Source organism: Syngnathus leptorhynchus, chromosome 7 (genome assembly GCF_054491065.1).
Source record: "Syngnathus leptorhynchus isolate UIUO chromosome 7, UIUO_Slep, whole genome shotgun sequence".
In the NCBI taxonomy this organism is placed as follows: domain Eukaryota; kingdom Metazoa; phylum Chordata; class Actinopteri; order Syngnathiformes; family Syngnathidae; genus Syngnathus; species Syngnathus leptorhynchus.
The window spans coordinates 5,259,460-5,282,739 of NC_141201.1; the positions used below are offsets into that span (position 1 = coordinate 5,259,460).

General features: G+C 40.7%; 1 protein-coding gene across 5 annotated transcripts in view; it reads left to right on the forward strand.

Annotated features, from left to right (window-relative positions):
* grik4 (glutamate receptor, ionotropic, kainate 4) overlaps nucleotides 1-23,280 on the forward strand; it is a 170,351-nt gene that overhangs the window by 46,644 nt on the left and 100,427 nt on the right. The window contains exon 4 of one of the 5 annotated variants that reach the window (XM_085916411.1): nucleotides 11,735-11,845. The exons of the other annotated variants lie outside the window; for them this stretch is intronic. The gene's annotated coding sequence lies outside the window, so the exon portion shown is untranslated. The remainder of the gene's footprint in view (nucleotides 1-11,734; nucleotides 11,846-23,280) is intronic. 5 annotated transcript variants of the gene reach the window in all.

Consider the following 23,280-nt stretch of genomic DNA (forward strand, 5'->3'; position numbering starts at 1 on the left):
GTTGACTCGGGCAAAATGCCATCCCTCCATTGAGACTGAATGAAGTTGCTGCTTTATAACACAAAAGCCAGAGGGAGAGAGCAGATAAAAGGCTAATTTACAATGTCAAATACTTTGACATGCTAATGTTACGGTCCGTTGAAGGGAATGTAAAGTTTGCGTAAATATTAAACAAAGATGTAACGTATTATACAGCTTGTTTGTTTCCCTGAGCAAGCAACATGACAATGTAGATTTTAAGTGGTCTTTGGTTGCCATTAACCTCCCTTTGCAAGAAAATAATGTGTGAATGTCAAGATGTGCACTCTTGAAAAATAAATCTTTTTCACATTTGGCATACCAAAATAGACACTCAAGCACGCCAAGTCCTTAAATCCATTGTTAGTAAATACCATTTTTCTCAGTCAGATGCTGTTTATGCAAAGCTCAATAAAAAGTAATTATATTGAAATCTTTTGAGACTTTTGTGACTAAAGGCTATATCAATATATTTGACTTGACATAGATTTAGTTTGTACAAATTGGAACCCACAAATTTTATGTTAACAAAACATGTCTATTGCAAAGACTTTTAGGATGAGCAATTTTTCTAATCCTTTTTATTGGAATGTCTATTTTTCAGCACTTTAAATTCTGATATTCCAGCCACTCCGAATGGTCAGATTGTGTGAATGTGGAGCCACGGGATCCCACTTTGTCAACTTGAAGGTTTCTTTTTGTTTTCATGAATAATGTAAAGCAAGCAATGGTAGCCAGCTACATCAAGCACTCTTTTTCTCGCTCGACCAGGTTTTGTTACTTGAGATGAGACGCTCTAGAAAACCAGCCAGGACATGTGCAAAAAAATAAATAAATAAACCTCCCACGTAATGTGGAAACATGTCTTTTTGAAGCACAACTTCAGTTAGATGCATTTTTTTCCCCCCTCACACAGCAGATCAGGAGATCTCCCTCTGATCAGCCATCAGTCATTCACCCTTGAGATTCTAGTTTGGAAGCTATACACCAGTGATTTCAAGATGGCAGTTGCTTTTGAGACAACTGAAATCAACGCTCATATTTTCTTAAAACAAAATCCTTTCATTAATGGGGCTGCAATAAACTGTGGTGCTACAGATATGAGTGAAAGGATTTTCAAAATAAGAGCTGCGTCAAGCAAATTTTTGCTCTGAGTTGCGGGTAAATGTTCGTGATTCTCAAACGCAACATATGTGACTTCACAAAAGGTAGCAGTCTGACAGCTATAGCGAACACTTCTTCCAAAAGTCAAGCTGTTTATACTCCTAATTAAATTTCAACAAAACACAATTACACAGTCTACTTAATCCACACCTACGAGATGAATCAACGATTAGTATCTGGTGGTGTTACTATATCAAGCAATGGATATTTGAACATCAATGTTTATATTTCAATATTAGCTTTTGAGATATATTATCAAATACGTTATTCTCATTAGGAGGAAATGTTAGGGTTTATAAACTATCTTGATCGTATGATTATGTTGGGATGTAGAATGATGAACTTTGTTTGAACCTTTTACCTTCCCGTGATTCTGAACAGTTGAACCATTCAGTTGTTGAAGCTCTCCAGGTGGTGTGGAGGCGTCCTTGTTTTGCTCCACTAGAATTTATGTCCACGGCCTCGTGGAGAGATAGACTGGGACCCTCCCAAGTGGTTAATCATTTGTTGAGGTGCCCACTACACATGTCAAATGTCACCCCCACCTTGGCTGACTCTCACCCCCACCCTTCTTCTCTCAATAAAGACTCTCTTGCATGACTTCAACGGCAGACTTTGTTCGGACATTGCTGTATCTACAGTACCGAACAGATTCTCCACTTGCAAGTGTTCAAAAGGCATATTGTCTCTCTGTTTGGTTCTTGCAAAATAAGTTAGAGTTAGAACATCCCTAACATTTTGGTGCCGTGACCCGGATCCCACATACCCGTTGCTGACCGACTGAGGACGACGTGCTGCTTTCCGTCGACGGGCCAGCGTCTATTAGGTGGACCTGGTTAAGAAAGTCCTGGGGAGTGAATTCTTCGCTGGGCCAGCATCTTAGGTCTGCCTTCGTCTGACAGCGGCGGATTGACGGGATCCGGCAGTGCAACGAACCAGGGGACAAGTAAGTTAAAGCCCTAACATTGTAAACGCGTAAAAAATTAAAGGTGCACAAGATATACGGCTTTGGTTCGTCCGAGCTATGAAGTTTACGGTTTGGTTTGTCCGAGCTATGAAGTTTACGGTTTGGTTTGTCCAGGCTAAGAAACAGCTGGGGTTTTAGCCCCAGGGGAAGGGACAGGCTAAGAAAGGTCAGAGCTTCTTTTTCTTAATTGAAGAAGGGCGTAGATTCTTCTTTTTGGTCTGTTTTTCCAAGCTGTTTGCATGAAAGTTGTGTGGTTGAGAGTGTGAATGGTAGGATAAATTAAAAAATAAATAAATAAATAAATAAATACAAATTGGAAAAATCTAAAAATACCAAGTTAAGATGGGAAATAAAAACGGTAAATCTCTAGCTCTTGAAGGAGATGAGAAGTACATGGCGAGTAGATTTCTTAATTGTATGCAATACATGCCAAAGTGGAAGAAAAAGTATGGAGTAGAAGGGAAGTTGAAAGTTGAAGTGTGGAAAATAGTGGTTGATGCTTTGGAGGAGAGTGTGGCTAGGAAGAAAAAAGGACCGAAAAAGGAAAGAAAAGAGGGAGAATTGCAATGTGCTAGAGTGTGGTTGAAAGCTTCACAAGAGAGAAGAGAACAAATTCAAAAGACAAAAAATATAAAGGTGAAAAGTGATGAGGCCGCAAGTATGTTTGTCAGGCCGGAAGACAATGAGGCTACAGTGCCCAGGCGCGCTGTCTCAGCCGCAGCTCAAGCAGAGGAACAAGAAGAGCTTTCCGCTCCTGTGCAAAACTTGTATCCAAGTTTAACAGACCTGCACCCTCCCCCATACAATAGCAAAAAAGGTCAGGGTCACGTAATTAGAAGTCCTGTGCAAACAAGAACTATGACCAATGCTGCTAGATTTTCTCAAACTTTAGACAATGTTGATGTGTGCCCAATGATACAGGTGCCAAACCCTATTGTAGGGGAAGGCTACCCTCTACATACATATGTTTTTCGGCCATGGACTTTGGAAGAGGCAAGAAAAGCAGTTGAAGGGGTTACCCCTGTTGCAGAAGACCCAGATAAATGGGCAGAAGACATGGCTGGAATCATACATTCCTATAGACTGAATGGGCATGAGGCAGGAGAAGCTGCAATGTCTTCTTTGGGAAAAGACTGGGCCAAGGTTAGAGGAAATTATACAGGTAGAAATAACCAAGGACCTTTCCCCTATCCTGTTGAGGGAAATCAATTGAGAGGGGAGTATGCAGCACAATGGAATGATCTTGTGCAAAGAGTGCAAAATATATTTCAAAGACGAGCGAATTATGGTCATTTAGCAGGAATAAAACAGAAGCCTGGGGAAGATACTGATGATTTTCGCTTGAGATTTGAAAAAGAATTTAGGGTGCATAGTGGCATCCCATTTAATGATGCAGCTGAGAGTGCTTATCAGCAACAGTTTAAAAATGCACTCCTCACTAGTTTCCGTCCTGATATTGGCAATTGGGTGAGGAAACACATGGTGGAAGTGGACACTGCTAGCGTTACAACAACCATGCAGTGGGCCAGACATGCTGAAAAAGTGATCAAAAAAGGCAAAAGTTCTGATGTATTTCATCTCGACGATGAAGATGAGGACCTAGATGAAGATAAAACAGTCTTCTTCCGAGGCTCCCAACGGGGCAGAGGAAGAGGTCAACAAGGTCGTAGGCCACCATACAATTCAAAACCCCCATCAGATTCTGACAACTGTTGGAACTGTGGGAAACGAGGACACTTTGCGAGAGTGTGTCGATATGCAAAACAAGACCAATCAAAGGGTGGAGGAAGGGGCAGAGGTAAAGCCAAATTCTCAGCATGACTAGATTCCTCCCCTTCGACCTCTTGTGATCCTACAGAGGAAGAAATAGTAGATGTCCATACAGCATGGGACATTTTGAGTACATTAAAAGAAAAACCACATGTTACCTTAAATGTTGGAGGAAGTGATGTAGAGTTTTTGTGTGATACCGGGGCTTGTAAAACCGTAATAAAAACTAAAGTCCCTAATCTAAAGGCCTCCCAAAATACTATTTGGGTGAAATCTGCTGATGGGCAGGTACACAAGGAGAGTATCTCCAACCCAGTTGAAGTAAGGGATGATGAAACTGGAAACATGGCTTCAGTCTCGATTGTCCTATCCCCAAAATGCCCCATAAACCTGCTGGGTCGAGATCTGATGACTAGATTGGGAATTGCAATAATTCCAGTAAAGGATGGCATGCGAGCATGTAGAGTGAGAGATGTTGATTTATACGCTGCACAAGCAGGTGAACAAATTTGCTGTTCGTATGACATCTCTGTTGAACAGAATCCCAAGCTACCAAACAGTTTACTGAGTGAAGCCCGAAAGCAATTGTCACGACCTGAATCAGAAATGTCTTGTAATCAATTACATGTCACCATGAATATTCTCACTGATCCACAAGATGAATATATTGAAAGTTTTCTCAGTGACACAGAAGTAACCTTAACAATCACTGCTCTGTACACTGATCGCAGGTCATTTGCAGCTGCTGCTGTGCTCCTGCCCGCTCCTCAGAAAGACAAATACAAGTTGTCGGCTGTACCCCACATTTCATTGTTTAAACCTCACAGTATAACATGGGCAGATGTGGGTTGCCGAATTAAACTTGCCGAATCTATCACTGATTATGAGGACAAAGGTGATGGGTGGAGCTACAGTACCAGTTGTGACATGTGGAAGCAAACAGTGTGTGAAGTGGCTCATGGAAGGGCATGCGCTTATGCGCTTCCCTGACTAGTTAATGTTTGTTTGACTGAGATGGAGGAGAGGGAATTGGCTGAGCTTCCTGAAGAGCTATGGACAAAGGGCCCATCTGATGTAGGACTTTTAAAGTCCATTCCCCCAGTACAGATCAAACCAAGATCAGAGTGGCGTCCAAGAGTTAAGCAATATCCTTTAAAACAGGAGGCAATGAATGGGATTGCCCCTGTCATAAATGATCTTTTGTCAGGAGGGATTATTAGGAAGTGCTCAGATTCTCCTTGCAACACTCCTATTTTTCCAGTCCGAAAGGCCAACAAGATTGATTGGCGAATGATACAAGATTTACGAGCAGTAAATGAGGCAATACAAACAAGAGCACCTAATGTGCCTGACCCGCACACACTTCTGAACACTTTGAAACCTAACCAGAAGTTTTTTACAGTGATTGATCTTAGCAATGCATTTTTCTCAGTGCCAATCCACCCAGACTCACAGTTTTGGTTTGCGTTTACCTTTAAAGGACAAAGTTATACGTACACCAGATTGCCGCAGGGATTCGCTGATAGTCCAACTATTTTCACTCAAGCTATCATGGCATGTTTGGCTGATTTTCAAATTTCAAACAAAAGCCAACTTCTAGTTTATGTAGATGATCTCTTGATAGCCTCTGAAACTGAAGCTGCTTGCAAAGAAGACTCCTTAGCTTTGTTACACTATCTCTGTAAAGCAGGGAATAAAGTAAGCAAAAATAAACTACAATGGCTCAAACAGGAGGTGAACTATTTAGGTCACACGTTGTCAGCTGCTGGAAGACAGATACAAAAAAACAGAAAACAAATCCTTGCAGATGCACCAAAACCTGAGACAAAAAAACAAATGATGTCATTTTTGGGGCTCTGCAATTACTGCAGAGCATGGATCCCACATTATGCAGAAAAGACGCAACCACTGATGAATATTGTGCATGGAGTCCCCATGGCATTGACAGAAAAAATAATATGGACACCAGTAGCGGAGGATGTTTTTGTAGTACTGAAACAGGCTTTGATGGAAACTACAACCCTTATCTTACCAGACTACAATAAAACGTTTGTGCAAACGGTAGACTGCAGGAATGGTTTTATGACCTCAGTGTTGCTGCAGAGTCATGGCAGTAAACTAAGACCAATTGCATTTTATTCAAAAAAAATTGGATCCAGTGGCTCAATCGTTACCAGACTGTGTCCAAGCAGTATGCGCAGCAGCGCTTGCAGTGACACTATCCGCAGATGTGGTCCTTTTCCACAAAATGGACTTGTTGGTTCCACATGCTGTAGATGTGTTGCTACTGCAAAGCAAAATGAACTTTTTGTCACCCGCCAGACACCTATCCTACACTGCTACACTTCTGTCACAACCGCATATTATGATAAAAAGGTGCACAGTCCTAAATCCAGCAACATTGATCCCGTTGCCAGAGGATGGAACCCCACATAATTGTTTAGATGCTACAGAACATCTACAGCTACCTAGACAAGATTTAAGTGACACTCCACTTGATAAAGGGGAAAAGTGGTTTGTGGATGGATCATGTTCAAAGGATCCTAAAGGGAACAATCAAAGTGGTTATGCAATTGTGAAGTTGCCAAACCGGATTATTGAAGCAGAGAAGCTTCCATGCAATCGGTCAGCGCAAGCTGCTGAGCTGATTGCACTGACAAGAGCTTGTCAATTAGCAAGAGATAAGGAAGTCACTGTATACACAGACAGTCAGTATGCGTTTTCTACTCTGTTCTATTTTGCAAAACAATGGGAGCGCAGGGGGATGACAACATCAACCGGTAAGCCGGTTACCCATGCCTCCTTGTTGAAAGACTTGTTGCAGGCCATCCGTTTACCTGCTAAACTTGCTGTGTGTAAATGTGCTGCTCACACCACAGGCACAGATGAAGTCTCAAATGGAAACAGATTTGCAGACAAAATCGCTAAGGAAGCAGCAGCAGGGAAACATGGCCATGAAATTTTTTTAATAGATTCAGAGGACACCCAACTCATAGATAAAACTATACTGACAGACATGCAGGGCAATGCTCCAATGGTGGAAAAACGAATGTGGGCGACAAAAGGTGCAGTTGTGGATACAGATAATATCCACCGCATCAATGACAAACCTGTTTTACCAAAATCACTTTTTAAGGCAGCAGCAATTGCGACACATGGACCTTGCCACGTGTCGACAGGAGGGATGAGGTCCATCATACATCAACAATTCACTACCTTTGGTTTAGATGCTTACTTAAAAAATTTTTGTAAAGCATGTCCTGTTTGTGTGAAACATAATCCACAAGGAAACATGAGACCTAAGAGAGGCTCCTTTCCAAAACCGTCTTACCCATTCCAAATCATGCACATGGATTTTATTGAACTCACACAAAGTGGACCTCACAAATACTGCCTAGTGATGATTGATGCATTTTCCAAATGGGTTGAAATAGTTCCATCTAAACGAGCAGATGCCTTAACAGTGGCAAAAGCCATTTGCAAAACCGTCATACCGGTTCATGGCATCCCACAGATCATTTACAGTGACAATGGTCCACACTTTGTGAACCAAGTTGTACAAAACATGGCTGTACACCTTGGGATAACGTTAAAAAACCACTGTGCTTGGCACCCATCCAGTGCAGGCCTGGTTGAACGAGCAAACGCTACTATCAAAAGCAGGTTGAAAAAATGCATGGAATCAACAGGCAGAGCCTGGCCAGAGTGCCTAGACTTGGTGAAACTCTATATGAGAATCACCCCCAATTCAGAAGGGCTAACGCCTTTTGAAATTACACATGGGAGACCATATAGACTACCTGTGTTCCCTGCAGATTTGCAAAAAGCAGATGAAGAACAGACCTTGGCAGATTACATGATCAGAACACTCAAAATGAAAGATGTGTTAAATGCAAATTTACTGCCGCCTGGTCTTCTCTCCCCACAGGTTGATAACCTCATTAAGCCAGGAGACTGGGTCTACATCAAGGTCATCAAAAGAAAGAACTGGGCCAGCCCGCGGTGGGAGGGACCATTCCAAGTCTTGCTGACTACCCCCACTGCAGTAAAGATTGCTGAACGGCCCAGCTGGATTCACCTCAGCCACTGCAAGTTGCAGAGAGTGCTGGACCCCTCATTCGGAGTGGTGGGGAAGGCCGACTTCAAAGGAGTTTCATCGTTTAGGGTGGAACGTCTCAACGTCGGTGAAGAATTCAGCGATCCCCACTCCGCTAGGCGAGGAGATGTCCCGGTGTCTCTGCCATCCTAGTAGCAACGGAATTCCATATGCCAGGTGGATTCTATGCTGCGCTGTGGTTGGAGTGTGCTATGGTTTGTGGGCTCATCTGAATGGACCAATGGACAGTGTCATTCGTGGAAGAAGATGGTCACATGATGAGAATTTCGAGGACTGGTCATGGGACCCCAGAAACCCATACGAAACCAACGCTTGGTACCGATATGTGAAGTTCAGTGTGAGAGCTCACACACAGGAGGGATGCTATGTGTGTTCCAAACTCCCTCCTTCCTCCACGCAAGTTCACTTGGAGGCGAGAGCAATGAATGTCACTGAAGCAAAATGTATGGCATCCATAGGAGGAATTGGATATCAACACCGTGCTGTCACAGTCAGGGATGCCGACCCTTTCCGCCCTGGACTTGCAGACGGTACCTGTGATCAGCTTTTCTGGACAAATCTCAATGTGACTGTTAAAGGACGAACATTGCCGCAAGTGGCCTACACAGAGAGACCAGCTGGAGTGAACTACACATGTTACATCCAAGGAAACGAGACCCACAAATGCATCAACGACGACTGCTCTCCAGGAGGAAACTGGATGGGAGCTTTGGACATCACCGCTGAGTGTCAGGATAAGAGAGCCATTTCAAGTGGTGAGGGATCTCCCACCGATATGGCTGCGCCATCTAACGGGACCTACTTCATACAGAATGGCTGGTGGCTTTGTGGTCACAAGGTTTATCCGATGCTGCCCGCCAACTGGACAGGAGTGTGTGCTCCAGTGTGGGTGACAGACCACACTTACAGGATAAAACACCATCAGCTGACGACAGCACACAACTCTTCTGGACGTCGACGCAGGGCTGTTGCAACCTTTGACCCTCATGACCCTGTCTGGGGTGCGAACGTGCCAGATGATCATAAAATATGGTCCGTCGGAGACAAAGTTGTTCATGCGCTTTTTCCTTGGATCGGAGTTGGAAAACAAGCACTCTACATCGAGACACTGAACTATCGTTTCCAATCGTTTGTGAATCTCTCGCTGCAGGTCAATGATGGTCAAAACAGAGAGATTGAGGCTATTAGGCTAATGGTCTTACAAAACAGGATGGTTCTGGACTTGATGACTGCAGCGCAAGGTGGTGTGTGCCACATTATTGGGACCTCCTGTTGCACATACATACCAGGGGAAAATGACACGCACATCAACGACGCCATGAATTCACTGAAGAACTTACAGCAGGCCATGTCAAAAGACAAAGTCCCACACCAATGGGATTTCCTTTCATGGCTATTCTCTGGCAACTGGTGGCAACTGCTGTTGAAATTTGTGGCTCCTGTGCTTTTTTGTGCTTGTGTTGATGTGCTTATTTACAACTTGTGTTATCCCGTGTTTGAAGTCTGTTGTATCAAGATTTTTGTCTTCTACCATAGCACAAGTGCAAATACAACATATCAGACATGTCAAATGTGATGACTATGACGGCTGAACAAGCACGAGCAGTTTTTGTCTTGAATGTTGTTATTGATAACATTATGGTCGCCTAAGGCAGAGGGACCGTGTGAGACTTTTCCTGCATTATAACATCTTGCCGCAGGTTTTTCACTCACACACTAAAATTGATCTATGTAGATTGCGTAGATGATGTTTAGCCGAGCATGTTTTACAGAAACTTAATGATTTGACCATCGAAAATGCTTCGCAAGTGATGGGTACAATGATGTGCTGTTTCTGTGTTTTTATGTTATTGTTATTTTTCTTCATTATATTTTCCTACTTATGTTTTATTGATCGGGGTGAGCATAATCATATGATAAACAGGAGGGATATGTTAGGGTTTATAAACTATCTTGATCGTATGATTATGTTGGGATGTAGAATGATGAACTTTGTTTGAACCTTTTACCTTCCCGTGATTCTGAACAGTTGAACCATTCAGTTGTTGAAGCTCTCCAGGTGGTGTGGAGGCGTCCTTGTTTTGCTCCACTAGAATTTATGTCCACGGCCTCGTGGAGAGATAGACTGGGACCCTCCCAAGTGGTTAATCATTTGTTGAGGTGCCCACTACACATGTCAAATGTCACCCCCACCTTGGCTGACTCTCACCCCCACCCTTCTTCTCTCAATAAAGACTCTCTTGCATGACTTCAACGGCAGACTTTGTTCGGACATTGCTGTATCTACAGTACCGAACAGATTCTCCACTTGCAAGTGTTCAAAAGGCATATTGTCTCTCTGTTTGGTTCTTGCAAAATAAGTTAGAGTTAGAACATCCCTAACAGGAAACAACAAGACATTCCGAGTCAAGAATGGAATGCAGGTCATTGGAATGTCCACGTTTTCAACCGCACAGTGTAGAAATCAATGGTGGCCTAGCAGATGGCGGCGGAATCACAGGGGGGGGGCATGCCGCGTTCACCTGGGAAATCCAGTAAGACTGTCTGCTATAATCAGTGTAGTCTATGATGCACACATGGTGTTTGACACGGGTGGCTTTGTCCTGCAACTGGTTGAAAGTGCAACCTCGAGGGAGCAAACTGACATTAGAAACTGCTTCAATCAAGGTTCATCTATTGGTGCAGGAATGTAACAAGCTGAATCTGCTTCATGAGGCTTCTGAGTTGTTCTCCAATTTTAAAAATAGCTTTCCCTTAGCTGGCAATCCTTCTGGTTCAAAATGATACATATTCCGAAGCCAATCACAGTGACATTTATTTTAAAAGGAGATGACAAGACATTCACGGCGGAGTAAATTAGGAAGCATTCAAGTCACTTTTTATTCTGAGTCAGCCGGAGAAAATTGCGTATGGTTCCCTTTTCCTTTCCAACCTTGACAATTAAGCAAATATATGACATAAATGTATGTCAGTCTTAATCCCGCTGCTGCACATTTTCGATCACCCTCCAATGTTTTTAATTCCAGCCAGCCAGCGACCGTCCGTGGTTTTTGACTGGCCATTTGGCTCGCGTAATGACATCTCATTAGCAAGGCTCACCGGCAGAACTTGGCAGAGCTCACAATTGTGTCAAAATTGCTGATAATTGTGACTAGCGCTGCGATGAAAACATTGCCGAGGATTATTTGCTTTCAAAGAGCTTGCTCACTCATCATGATGAATTGGATTCTAATTGACAAAAGTAGGTATTGATAATGACAGCGCAATAAATCACTCAAGACCACATATGTAAACTGATGGCGCAGCAGAATCGTTAATATTTTACATGAGCACAACATTTTTAGCACTCCTCATTCGTCAGTGAATATTAGAGTGGTTCTTTGTGTTTGTTTAATATCAGACTGCTTAAATTTGCAACCTGCCAGAACACAAGTTTCATGATGGGGACAGTTTAGGCCACTAATATTTCATCTCAGTCGGAATTGTTGTTCCCCAGCTCGTTGCACAGAACCGACTGTTTGACTTTAAAGGTTCTATCTATACTCGTTCGCTCCTCGTCGTCTTTGTGCCACCACATCCAAAGTCCCAGAGCGAGCGGAAGAGTAGCTATTCCACATACTTCGAAAAAAGTGACTTTGTTCGTCAAACAAAAATACAATAGCTTTATCTGAAGCTACTCAGTTTATTTTTTTCTGCAGCACAGCAATGTCTAACAAAGGGACTGCGGTCGCTGTGATTTCCCCCGACACCTCCTCCACTGCGATGCTACGCTACGGTACCTCTGGTGGAAAAAGACTCTGGTAGTCAAAGTAAGTTCAGACCTGCAGAGAAACCGAGAAATTATATGTGCACACAAGACACACCAAGATACTCACACGGAGACATAAAACCCAGTCTCGTAAAAGATATCTTTCAAGAAACAGAATAATAGTAAAGGTGAAGAAACAGGCTTTTTACACGTAGGTACTGCTCGGCACAGACAGCCGACAGATTAAATCAGCAGCTTAACTTGTTCTCAATTAAAATGTGGAGCACAGCAAGCTTTCACCTTCTCCCTCTCCTTTTCAATCACAGTAGTACCTTACTAGGTTTAACCGTGCACTATCCTCTTTGTTACTTTTTTAGATAAATTACTAAAACAGATTTTGCTGTCGGTGAGATGTCCTGAATAATGTTCTTGGTGTATCACCAAAAACTATATCCAGCAATATATATGTCTCCAAAATCTCAAGCGAGGCTGTGATTTTTTCTTTTTTTTTTTGGGCCACGCTATCAATCTCAGCCTTGTACAGTTTGAAGCAAACTTTTATAATCAATGAAGGTATTTTAATAGTCTTATATTGGGAATTTTCAACTGGCCAAAACAAAAACAGTCTGAAGGTTATCCAGCTTGTAACCGCTGAAGAGATTCCAAACGGTGTTTGGCCTTGGATGTTGGAAAGGATTATTGTGCAATTATTGGCTGTTTGCACCAAATCAGGAACCTTTGAGATCTTTCAATGGGCCTGGGACATCAATCCTAGGAAATACGACCAAAAATAAATTCTCTTGCTTTCCAAGCCATGGACTGCGTATCAAAGCAAGGCAAAGAGAGTGACACAGCTACTGGTAGGGGCGGAGTCAGAAGCCGTAGTGAGGTGCCGAAGTGAAACTGGAAGAAGCAAAGGAAAGTGCAGTGTGTAGGTGGCTCCCACACAGCTCAACTGGGCTCAGCTCGGCTTAACCAGCCTCGCATTCGCTTCGACGCTACGGCCTGTTTGCCTGAAATCTCCACGGAAGGGACACATCAAAGCCAGGGCATGAGGCCACCGGTGGGCTTAGGCAGCAGCGCACATGTACAATAATGTGCGCAAACACAAAAAGCAGCTAAATGTTCTCGCTCCTTTGGCTTCCCATTGATTGTTTCTATATTGCTCCTGTTCTCCCCGAGCTCCACGGTCTTCACCATAAAAAGGCAGCCGCTACTGGCACAGCATTTAACAGTTAGAAAAGACCAGCCTGCAGCCAAACAGTATGCACAACAAGCACAAAAAGACAAAATGGAAAAACAGCTTTTACAACAAGTACGCTTGTTGAAAGGGGACTAGAGCTTTGTCTGATTTGAAAGTAGTGGTTCTATAAAAAGTCAGACCGTCATTGTGTCTGTTTGTCTTTAATGATGTTTATCATATTTTATGGACAATTAAGCACACCGTATAAATAGGCACGGTTTTGATTAGAGGGTCGCTAAAGACGCATCATTTTTGTGTTGCACTGCAAGTTAAATACCGTATTTTCCGGACTATAAGGCGCACCGGACTATAAGGCGTACCTTCAATGAATGGCCCATTTTAAAACGTTGTCCTTATATAAGGCGCACTGGACTATAAGGTGCACCATTAATGCATCATGTCAGATTTTTAATCCAAATTAAATGGTTCTCCATTTTATCTTTTTTATTTCAACTTCAGACACAACAAGTTACTTTATAAACACAAAATAATGATCCATAGTCTTTTTGATTCATGATTCATAGTCTTCAGCGGGCCATTTATGATTGATTTCATGACACAGTGCTTCGGGCCAGTTTAAATTTAGGAATTTGGTCCATGTATAAGGCGCACCGGACTATAAGGCGCACTGTTGGCTTTTGAGAAATTTTTAGATTTTTAGGTGCGCCTTGTAGTCCGGAAAATACGATAGTTTATTCCATCATTGTCTTCCATTGTAAGTATTTGAATATGCTACCAGAAAAACTTAAAGCTTGGATCTAATTCGCTAGCACGACTACATTCCCCATGATTCAGACATCAACAGTCCTAGTTGCGGTTCTTAATTGTTAGCTGTTAGCCTACTAGCGGTTACTTGACGGTCAGAATGACAGCGAGGAATTAATAGAAAGCAATTTGTATGAAAGGTGAAAAACTGAAATCCTGAAATCATACGTAGGGCATACATTTGGCATCAACGTGCATCTAATTATCTCTTGGAGTAAAGCCTCGTCTCTGGATGAACAGTTAGCACAGACGCTGACATCAGGCACTAAATCTCTCCTCTGCTCTTGAATCTATAAAAAGTCAAATTGGTGGGAAAGGATAGTCCCACCTGCTTGCCCAATTTTCTTCCCTTCTGTTTCATGTCTTACAAGAGCTTCCTCCCATATGCCCAAAACATTTATTCTCGCTTGGAAATAGACTCTAATTTGCCCATAGGTGTGAATGTGATGGTTGTCTCTGTGTCAGTCCTGTAATTGACAGGTCATCAGTTCAAGGTGTACTCTGGTTTTCGTCCTAATGCTACTGGGATGGAGTCCAGCTATCCATGACCCTGAGCAGGATAATTGGTAGTGAAAATACATGGATCAATGGGATGTCTATCAGGGGCATAGAGTGGGGGTTGGCAGTCACCCTGGGTACAAATTTGGGACCAGGACAGAAATGCATACTCGGAGTACAGGCATAGCCATCTGGCAGCCCTTTTTTTTTTTTTTTTTATTGCCGTTGCTTTGATAAATTCAATATATTTTTGCCATGAATTTTGTTTTACCGGTGTTTTATATTTGGAAATTGGGAATATCTGACGAGGAACAACAGATGGAAATTAGCCTATGGCTACAATCTGGCTTGTTTGTCTGCATTTTGTATGTCAATGGCGTTCATTAACATGTCTTTTCTAATAAATACATTTAATTGAATTTATTTAATTGTCTTGAAATGAAGTATTACAACCAGCTATTTAGCGTGTCTACAGTAGCTAAAATAACCGTGCTAGTACCTAGCTAGATAACATGGCTAACTAACGCACTAACATCGTATTCTGACTTCACAATATGCAGAAGAGCAGAGAAGAATCCACTCATTTTCATAGCCTAAGTACATTTAGCGTCAAGAATGAATTCCTCTGCCTTTGGTCATTCTTGTTTTTATTGAGTGTTGGTTGACATTTGTAATTTAGTGTGACATGCGTTGGCGTGTATTTTGGTGCAGACAGTAATGCTTGCTGCCAACTTGAGCAATCCCCTTAATTTTTCATCAAACCTCATCAGTCAACTCGCATTTCCATTTGTCATTTTCAAAGTGACAATTGCGTTCCGCACAGCACTTGCTAGCATGACTGTTGAGTGGAGGTCTCGTTAATCAGGCCCTTGGGCCAGACATTGTATTATGTCACAGCCTGACATATCTTTAATGACAACCGTCACTTTAATGCTTGCACACAAATCAAAGTAATTGACAGCCACTCAGGTTAGCTGACGTGTTTTGTACTTCGTCATTTTCAGACGTGGGTGTGTAAATGGTGATTTGTTGCATTGTAGACGTTTATGGAGAAGTGTTTTTATTTTATTTTTTCCCAAGAGCTATGCCATTGTTTGTATTGTTGCTGCTCAGTAAACGCAATGCATTGATCTGTAAATAGACTAGAACAAGCACCTTGTTACACCCATGATTCTGTGTCTTATTATGCACACATGACAATTGTGTTTTAAATCTTGCATGGTTGACTAAAGCCATCGAAAACCATAAATTCAATTGGAACTGATTTTGGGATTTTACTTCTTCTCAACTGAATGAAAACATTCATGATAGCGTTTGTGTAAGACCACCAGAAATATGTGAATTAAGACTGCTTAAATGACTCTTCCTGCCTTGACATCTCCTTCTAACCCATTGCATTATTAAACTAACAGATGCTGCCAAAAATGTCAAATTGAATATTTCTCTTGCTCCATCTCTCGACTGATTATCCTGTTTTGTGTGTATCTTTGACAAGCCTGTGTTCATATGTCACAACAAGAATTAAATGTTTAGTAAATGTGGGCGTAATTGCATAAATTACAAAGTGTCATGATAGCAAAATGTTAAACGTATAAATATTGATGAACAGTGGACTAAAATGAGTCCAATTGTTATTATGCTCCCCTGTTTCCATGAGTGTCAATTGTGTCAAGATATAAACTTGAGCTTTTAATTCCTGGTACCGCAGATGTGCTTTAAAGTCCGTCCTTATGTCATGTATACATACAGAAGTTGCATTTTTTTCCCCCCCAGTCAATTTTGTAACCTCTTCAAGTAATTACTAGATTCATGTTTCCACATTTACCACATTTAAATCCATTTTAGTCTTATTTCCATATTATCTCATCTTATTACACACCTGCACCTATTCACAATATATGCAAGCTTAAGAGTTGACAAGAGCAGTTACCTAGCAACAACTTTGGATTCCGATAGCTTTCTTTCCCTAACTGTAATTATTTGAATGCACATGTAATCAAACATAACGTCGTAACATTTTCATCTGGAAAAAAACATTTTGTTATTGACATTTAATTGCATACAACAAACCCAATACATTTCTGTCTATAATCTGACAGAGTGGAAATTAAACACCACATGGCGGGTGACGCGTAGAGGTACTGTTTGATGGAGCATTTTATTCCTCTTGTAAAAAAAAAAAAAAAAAAAAAAAAAAAAAGTTTCAAATTAAATGTGAGTTTGCTGGCCAGAGGTGAGCTGTAGGATGTTGTAATCTCTTTAAGGAAATGTTTGTGTGATCTGCATGTCTCTACATTGGCTCCTTGATGGTAGGAGCAAATATTATATACACTATTTTTACTCAGTTTTAAAAGTACAGATGAGATTTGCCCTGATCTGGACTTTTTATCCCAACAACTAAAGGACTGTCCGATTTTCTTTTCAATTCACTCACATTAGAATGGCTAGTAAATTGGAAAACTCATTATTCAAGGTAGCACTATACTTAAACAAACTTTTTTTTTTTTTTTTAGTCTGGGAAGCAACTTGAAAACTTACTATTTTGTACCCAAAAAACTTAAGGACTGCTAATTGCAAGCAGTATAACAAGTCTCTCCTGTCTTACAGGATTACCTTGCTTGATCCTGCCTGGCATTATCACCACCCTGACTTAATTTAAAGGGTGGTTATTCTTTGATGAATGGAAATTAAAGCTAATCCCAGTTACCCTGGCCTTTAGCATGGACGCCAACCCTTGCATACACATGAGCTTCCACAATGATAATCACATGGAGTCAATACAGAATATAATGTAGTAAAAATAGCATTTGGATTTAGACGATTAAATGTGATAGGATACAGACGTACCCAAATCTGCAGTTGTTGTCATTCAGATCAGAAGGATCAACTAGCTAGTCATCCTAAGGCCCACCACACACGTCACGAAAAATGTGCACCGTTTGGCAGTTAGATTTTAGGAGCGGCCAACCGTCTGCTTTTGCTGGCGTTCAAACTTTGAGTGAGTGTCATGGATGAAACTGAAAATGTTTTTAGCTTCAGAAAAAAAATCCAATTTTATTTTCTATATTTGCATTATGGTTTGATGTGTACATTTGACTTTACGCAAAGTGTGTAGAGTCTCTGTAGCCCAAATGCATGAATGCAGTCAGTGCAATGCGAGAGCCTCTCAAAATATCTACAGTCGGCTTTACTGTTGTTTTCCTCTCATTTAGGCAATTGGCTTCTTCCTTGAAAATCACACTATGTTTTTATGGTTCAGAAAATATTGGAATATATTGTGTGTGGACCATCAAAACCAGATAAAGGGTCGCAGTTGTGCAGTTAGAGCATACACGTAGATGTGTGGTGCTCAATTGCGTCACCAACTGTATTGTTTTTTTCTCAACGGTCCACTTCAGCCGCATTTGGCGGCTTTAAAATATGCGAAGACGTCATTGAAAAAAAACATTACTTTTATAACTTTGGACTGGACTCAATTTATTGCGATTCTCAGGAGTCAGAGAGAATATGACACATTAACATTTTAATGAAAGATATTGCATGCTTTTCATCTGCATGTTAAAAAAAAAAAAAAAGAAAGCATTCAGTGAGAACCTCAGTTGTCGAGGATTAGAATTATAAAAGTGTTTTTCTTTCTCCATTATGGTCTGGTTGTCCTCTAATGAATGAGTAGCAGATTTTTTTTTCTCACTTCATGAATATCAAGCTAATGCAAATTTTGAGTGTCATCTACTGTCTTTGGTCCAGACGCTCACCATTGCTTGCCATTTCCTTTTAGTGTCTTGCAATTGATCGACATCTGGAATATATGTTTTACAGTTAATTATTAGATGGCCTTCTTATCCAATCAAGACTTTTATGACTTCATACCAATTACTGCTTGTTATAAGATGTCTAATGAAAAAGACCTTGTAAAGTGTTTGCGCAAACATTGCTTTTTCTATGTGGCTCATGGCCGCACAGTCTCACAATCGCTCAATAAGCGCAGTCAATTCAATGGCTTCCGATGACAGATGATTAGCTTTGCAAAAATATCTTTTGGAAGATGAATAGAAGGAAATATTGGTGTAAGTAATGTTGAAACATACATTTGTTGAATACATTTGATGGTGGCAGTCAAAATGCACAACCATTTTCTCTTCTATGGTTATCGTTACACTTTTTAAATTCACCATTGATGGTGCTCTTACTCTAATTTTACAGTTTGTTTCTCTTTCTCAGATTGATTTGATGAAACATTGTGATATAATCCACATGTTCAAATACAATATATTAACTTAAAATGTATTTGACTAGTTTTGAGTTGGAGGCATCATTGTATATCGAGAACAGCAATTCTGAATGTCCTCTGAACATACCATGCATACCAGAAATGGGATGCCACAGTCTCCCCTGCTGCCATGTCAATGTTCATTATTTCAAAAGACCTTCAGAAATTCACTCGTAATGAGTTGTCTGTCTAAACGACACTATTAGATCGGCTCCTTTATATGAACACATGGTAAAGGTAGTCCAGGGAAAGAACTGCCTCAGATGTACGATCACAGGCAACATTTTCCGTTTTTTTTTTTTTTTTCATCTGACAAGATACACACACACTCACGATCTTTTTATCTGTGTGCAAATTAGTTGATGTATGCATACATCCCTGAGTGTAATGGGGAAAAACGTTCGCCCCCTCGGCTACGGAGCGCTTCGAAGAAATCACCCTTCATCCCGCCTGTCGTCTTTTCACTATCCTCCCTCTACATTTACCTTCACGTTGCATTTTACCGTCACCTCATCTCGCCTTTTGTGTCATCTGTTCCCATGGTACAGAACTATAATAAGCCACATTTCTACCAAGCTGTACAATGTACCTCGCGCCAAAAGTCAGTCGACACACTATATAGTATAATATAAAACGTGAACTACAGGTGGATTCTGTTTTACTAGATGTGCCATATTTTATTTTATTTTTTCACACATAAAAAAATGCTCGTGGCATGTCAAGGTCAGCCCACCATACATATAACAGTCTTAAAATATATGACAGTGGTGTCTGGTTATTATCTGCTGCCCTTCAGAATGCCCTCCTTTGTGGCAAACAGCTTCTAATGTGTGCTTTTTCTCCTCAAAAAATACAAAATCGTTCCCATCCTTTTAATTCCCTTCATTTTTCTTTTAAGGCATCCCCCCCGCTAACACGAGCTGCTGTCCAGCAACCTTGACTAAAACAAAACCTCACCAGTGATTAAGCAGAGTAATCCTGTTTCTGTGACCAAATATGGCCATTATAGATCACACACCCTCGTGAAATGAATCACTAGAAATTGTTGTTGCATTACCAGAGGCTTAGATGAGAAGTCAAGTGCATGCATTGCATCTCCATGCCAAGATTATGTCTCTAGAATCTATTGCTGCAGACCTTTAAATAGCTCATTAATCATGAAAATGAATCTTTTTGGTAGTTCAATTAGGAGATAGAAGGCTACAACTTGTATACGGCTGGTTTTGTATTTAAGAATAAATGGGAAGTTGATTTCAGTGAGATTTCAACTATTTTAATGAGAAAACCAATGAGCTCTATTTACAAAGTGCATACCAATGCTTATGGGTGTGTTGAAATTAGCAAAGACAAATGATTCTCCTTGTTGCACAGGATAAACTTGGCAACCTATCTGGAACCGAATGCACTCTGGACTGAAGTCCAAGCATTCACTGACTTTTTCTTTTCTGCTCCTATATGAGCATTATGAGTGTGAAAATAAAAGATTACATTGGCAGCAGTTAATTGACTGTTTAAGTAGATGAAAATGTGACGTTGAATGTCAACTTGGACACCAAATAAATTTTTCCAGGAAATGATCCAGTGTCCAAATAATGGGTGGGCGGAAGTGGAAGTATGATTGCCCAACCTGACCTGACCTTTGTGCTCAGTATTTATAATATGGACAAAAGTCAATGACACTTGACAGATTACAATTACAGGAACTAAAAAATGGAAGAAAATGGAGAGTTGCTTTTCCCTGCTCGTCTTCTGGGGATATTTTCAACAAGATTTAAGTGTTTGATGTCATTGAGATGTTCAATATTTTATCATGTTAATGGATTCTTGAATCCCAAAATGTAATTGGATAATTTTTTTTCACCTCTATATGTGCCTTTTCAAACTAACATTTCCACCGAACATATTTTCATATTCTCGATCCATTCTTCAAATGTGGATTAGAGTGACCAGAGGGTCACTGCCACGTTTTATTTGACTGACTGCAGCAGACAGGCTGCCAGTGCGTCAAACCCAAGGGAAGGAGAGACTTTATAAACAAACTGATGGCGATCTGACCAGACAGTGTACTTTGGTACTTTAGTACACAAAGCATTGAGAAGAGCCAGATGAGGTGGCCTGGGTATCCGTTGAGGATTTTTCCTATTCACCTCTCTGGGAACGTCTTTGGGTCCTCCAGGATAGAGATAAAATGGCTACGGAGAGGAACGTCTGGTTTAAATCCAGATATTATTTCTTAGTTTGAAAAATGTATGTGTTCCTTCCATTCCTGAATAAGTTGTATCGGTCTCGGAGCAATACTATGGTGCTTTATTTGCAGCCTCAAACGCTAACCTCCATTATCCTGCACCCTGCAGGTACAAGCCATTTCTCTTTCCGACTATGCGAAGTCACAGAGGTAAACTAAATCTGTGATCGTTTTCCAGCCAGGCCACTTTGATTGATAACCGGAATGGCTGTTTAATATGATGGCTGGGTACCATAGAAACGTTCGAAAACTGTGAGCGGACTCATGGTCCTGACTGCTCTGTCTGGTTTTCATCTTTCATTAGGCCGAGTGATTGGTGATGAACTGAGCTGGTTCACTTTGATGCTTCTAGGTAAAACGACTCACGTAAAATGGGATGCGGGGATAGATGATGGATCTTGGGTCACTAATGTTCGCCTGAATGTATTGTAGAATCAGTTTGGTTGCTGTGCCGGTTTCTCTAAAGTCTACTGGAGTCTACTTTTCTTCTGCAACTCAATAATACAATATGTGTGTTTGCCTCTTCCATCACTTTAAACTTCATCTTATGATTACGATTCTCTTACTAAATTTTCCACGATAAAAATCATCAGAGCTACCTGAAGGGCGAAACCGCTTTTTGAAATATCTCCATCACTTTTACACCTGTTGCCAACAGCGCGCACAATTTGTGAGTGAGTCAATATGCAATTTAGCACATATAGTGTAAAATAAATATTTTTTCATATCGATCTTTGTGCTTACTGGTTTTCATCAGTCACATCCTTGACAGGTTCAGAGAACGATATATCGGTGCTATCAATTATGTGATGCTAATAGCACAATTAGTTTAATAGATCCCTAGGTCAACTTATTTTGTAGGGTTACTAATACCAAGTTTTTTTGTGGGGGACAACAATCCAAAAGAAATATTTCGTATCCTTTAATTTTTTTCCCCCATCGTAATTAATACTTCTGTTAGTTTGGAATTGTTTCAGTGACCGCTGTGTGTTCTTGTACCAGCAATTTTCCGCCAGTGTGTTCCTTTTACTCATTGGCATCTCAGCAGCAGCAGAGTAATTAGTTGCGCTACACGTGCCAAGAAGAGCAGCCTTTAGTTAATTATATAAGATACTTGACCCACATCGGTTTCATAGTTTAAACCTATTGAATTAATCTACAATGCACTCACTCTTGACCCCATAAGCACCAATGGCCATCATGCTTCATGTCTTCATAACGCAAGAGTTACCAGACGGATTTTATGGAACTATCTTCATTTGTTCTTCCCCTTTTTGTCCCAATAAACACTGTATTCCAGTTCCAAATTTCAGTAAACATGTCTGAAATATTTTATACTGCACTAATAATGATTGCCGTTTCCTCTCAGGGTATGTTTGAGGTCATAATTGTAGTTTGTAATAAACGTGAGCAGTGGTTTAGCTCGCTATAGCAGCATGACATGGACTGAAAGATCCCTCAGCTTTCTTATATTTATGGTTGTAATTTTGACCTGCTAGTCACAGAAGAGTGTCTGGCCTAAGAGCATGGTGTCCCCAACTAGCACAGCAAAGTAAACAACCTGAGTGGCCGTCTTGTCGATATGCCCGTAATTGTAGCATCAGATGAAAGTCAGGATTGCACCTCATTAGAGGAGCGCTAAGAGATCGGAGTCTTCTTGGGACTTGAAAATGAAAGTAGATAAAATAAGAACCTGGTTGCTGATGACCACCTTTGTACAATGTTCTTTAGTATTACAATAAACTGTCTTGCACTGTGTCGATTTCTTTTGGGCACAACTATTTCATTCTTCCGAGTATATTTTGTTGACTGTACATTTGCAGTAACTTTGAATGGACTCTCTTGACTGCAATATAATTGAAATTTAGCTTCCTCCTTAACATTTGCATCTGCATTAATCCAATAATAGTTTTTTTTTTTTAATCGACTATAAATAGTAACAAAGAAGCGTGCTTCAGTACTGTATATGTGATTATAAAATAGTTTTACCTGGCAGAAGTGCACAGAGTCGATTTACTTTACAGTACAGGCCATGTCAATAAAACACGTTGACATTTATTTTGCCGGGAGCTTTTTGCTTAAAGACCCGTACTGCTTGACATTCAGCATTTCCAGAATCAGCCGGTGTGTGTTTGATGGAATAATATTAGTAAACAGCTTTCATAAAACAGACCTAATTCAAAATGTCAACTCTTGAATATTGTTGGAATTTCTAATGGCATGTTTAAGGTGTTGAAAGATAAATAAGGGGCCGGGCTTGGTAACTTCACGACTGAATTTATTTTCAGTATGATGGGCCTGGGAAAAGTACTTTGGGCCTCGAGGCCGGTCCCAGAGCTCGTTTGTCAAAAATAACAAGCAGTGATTTGGTATTCCATAAAATATGTTAACAACAATGTTTTTATTTTAAAACTACAAATTTAGTTTTGCTGATTTTTTATTTTTTATTTATTTTTTAATTAGCCAATGTCAAAT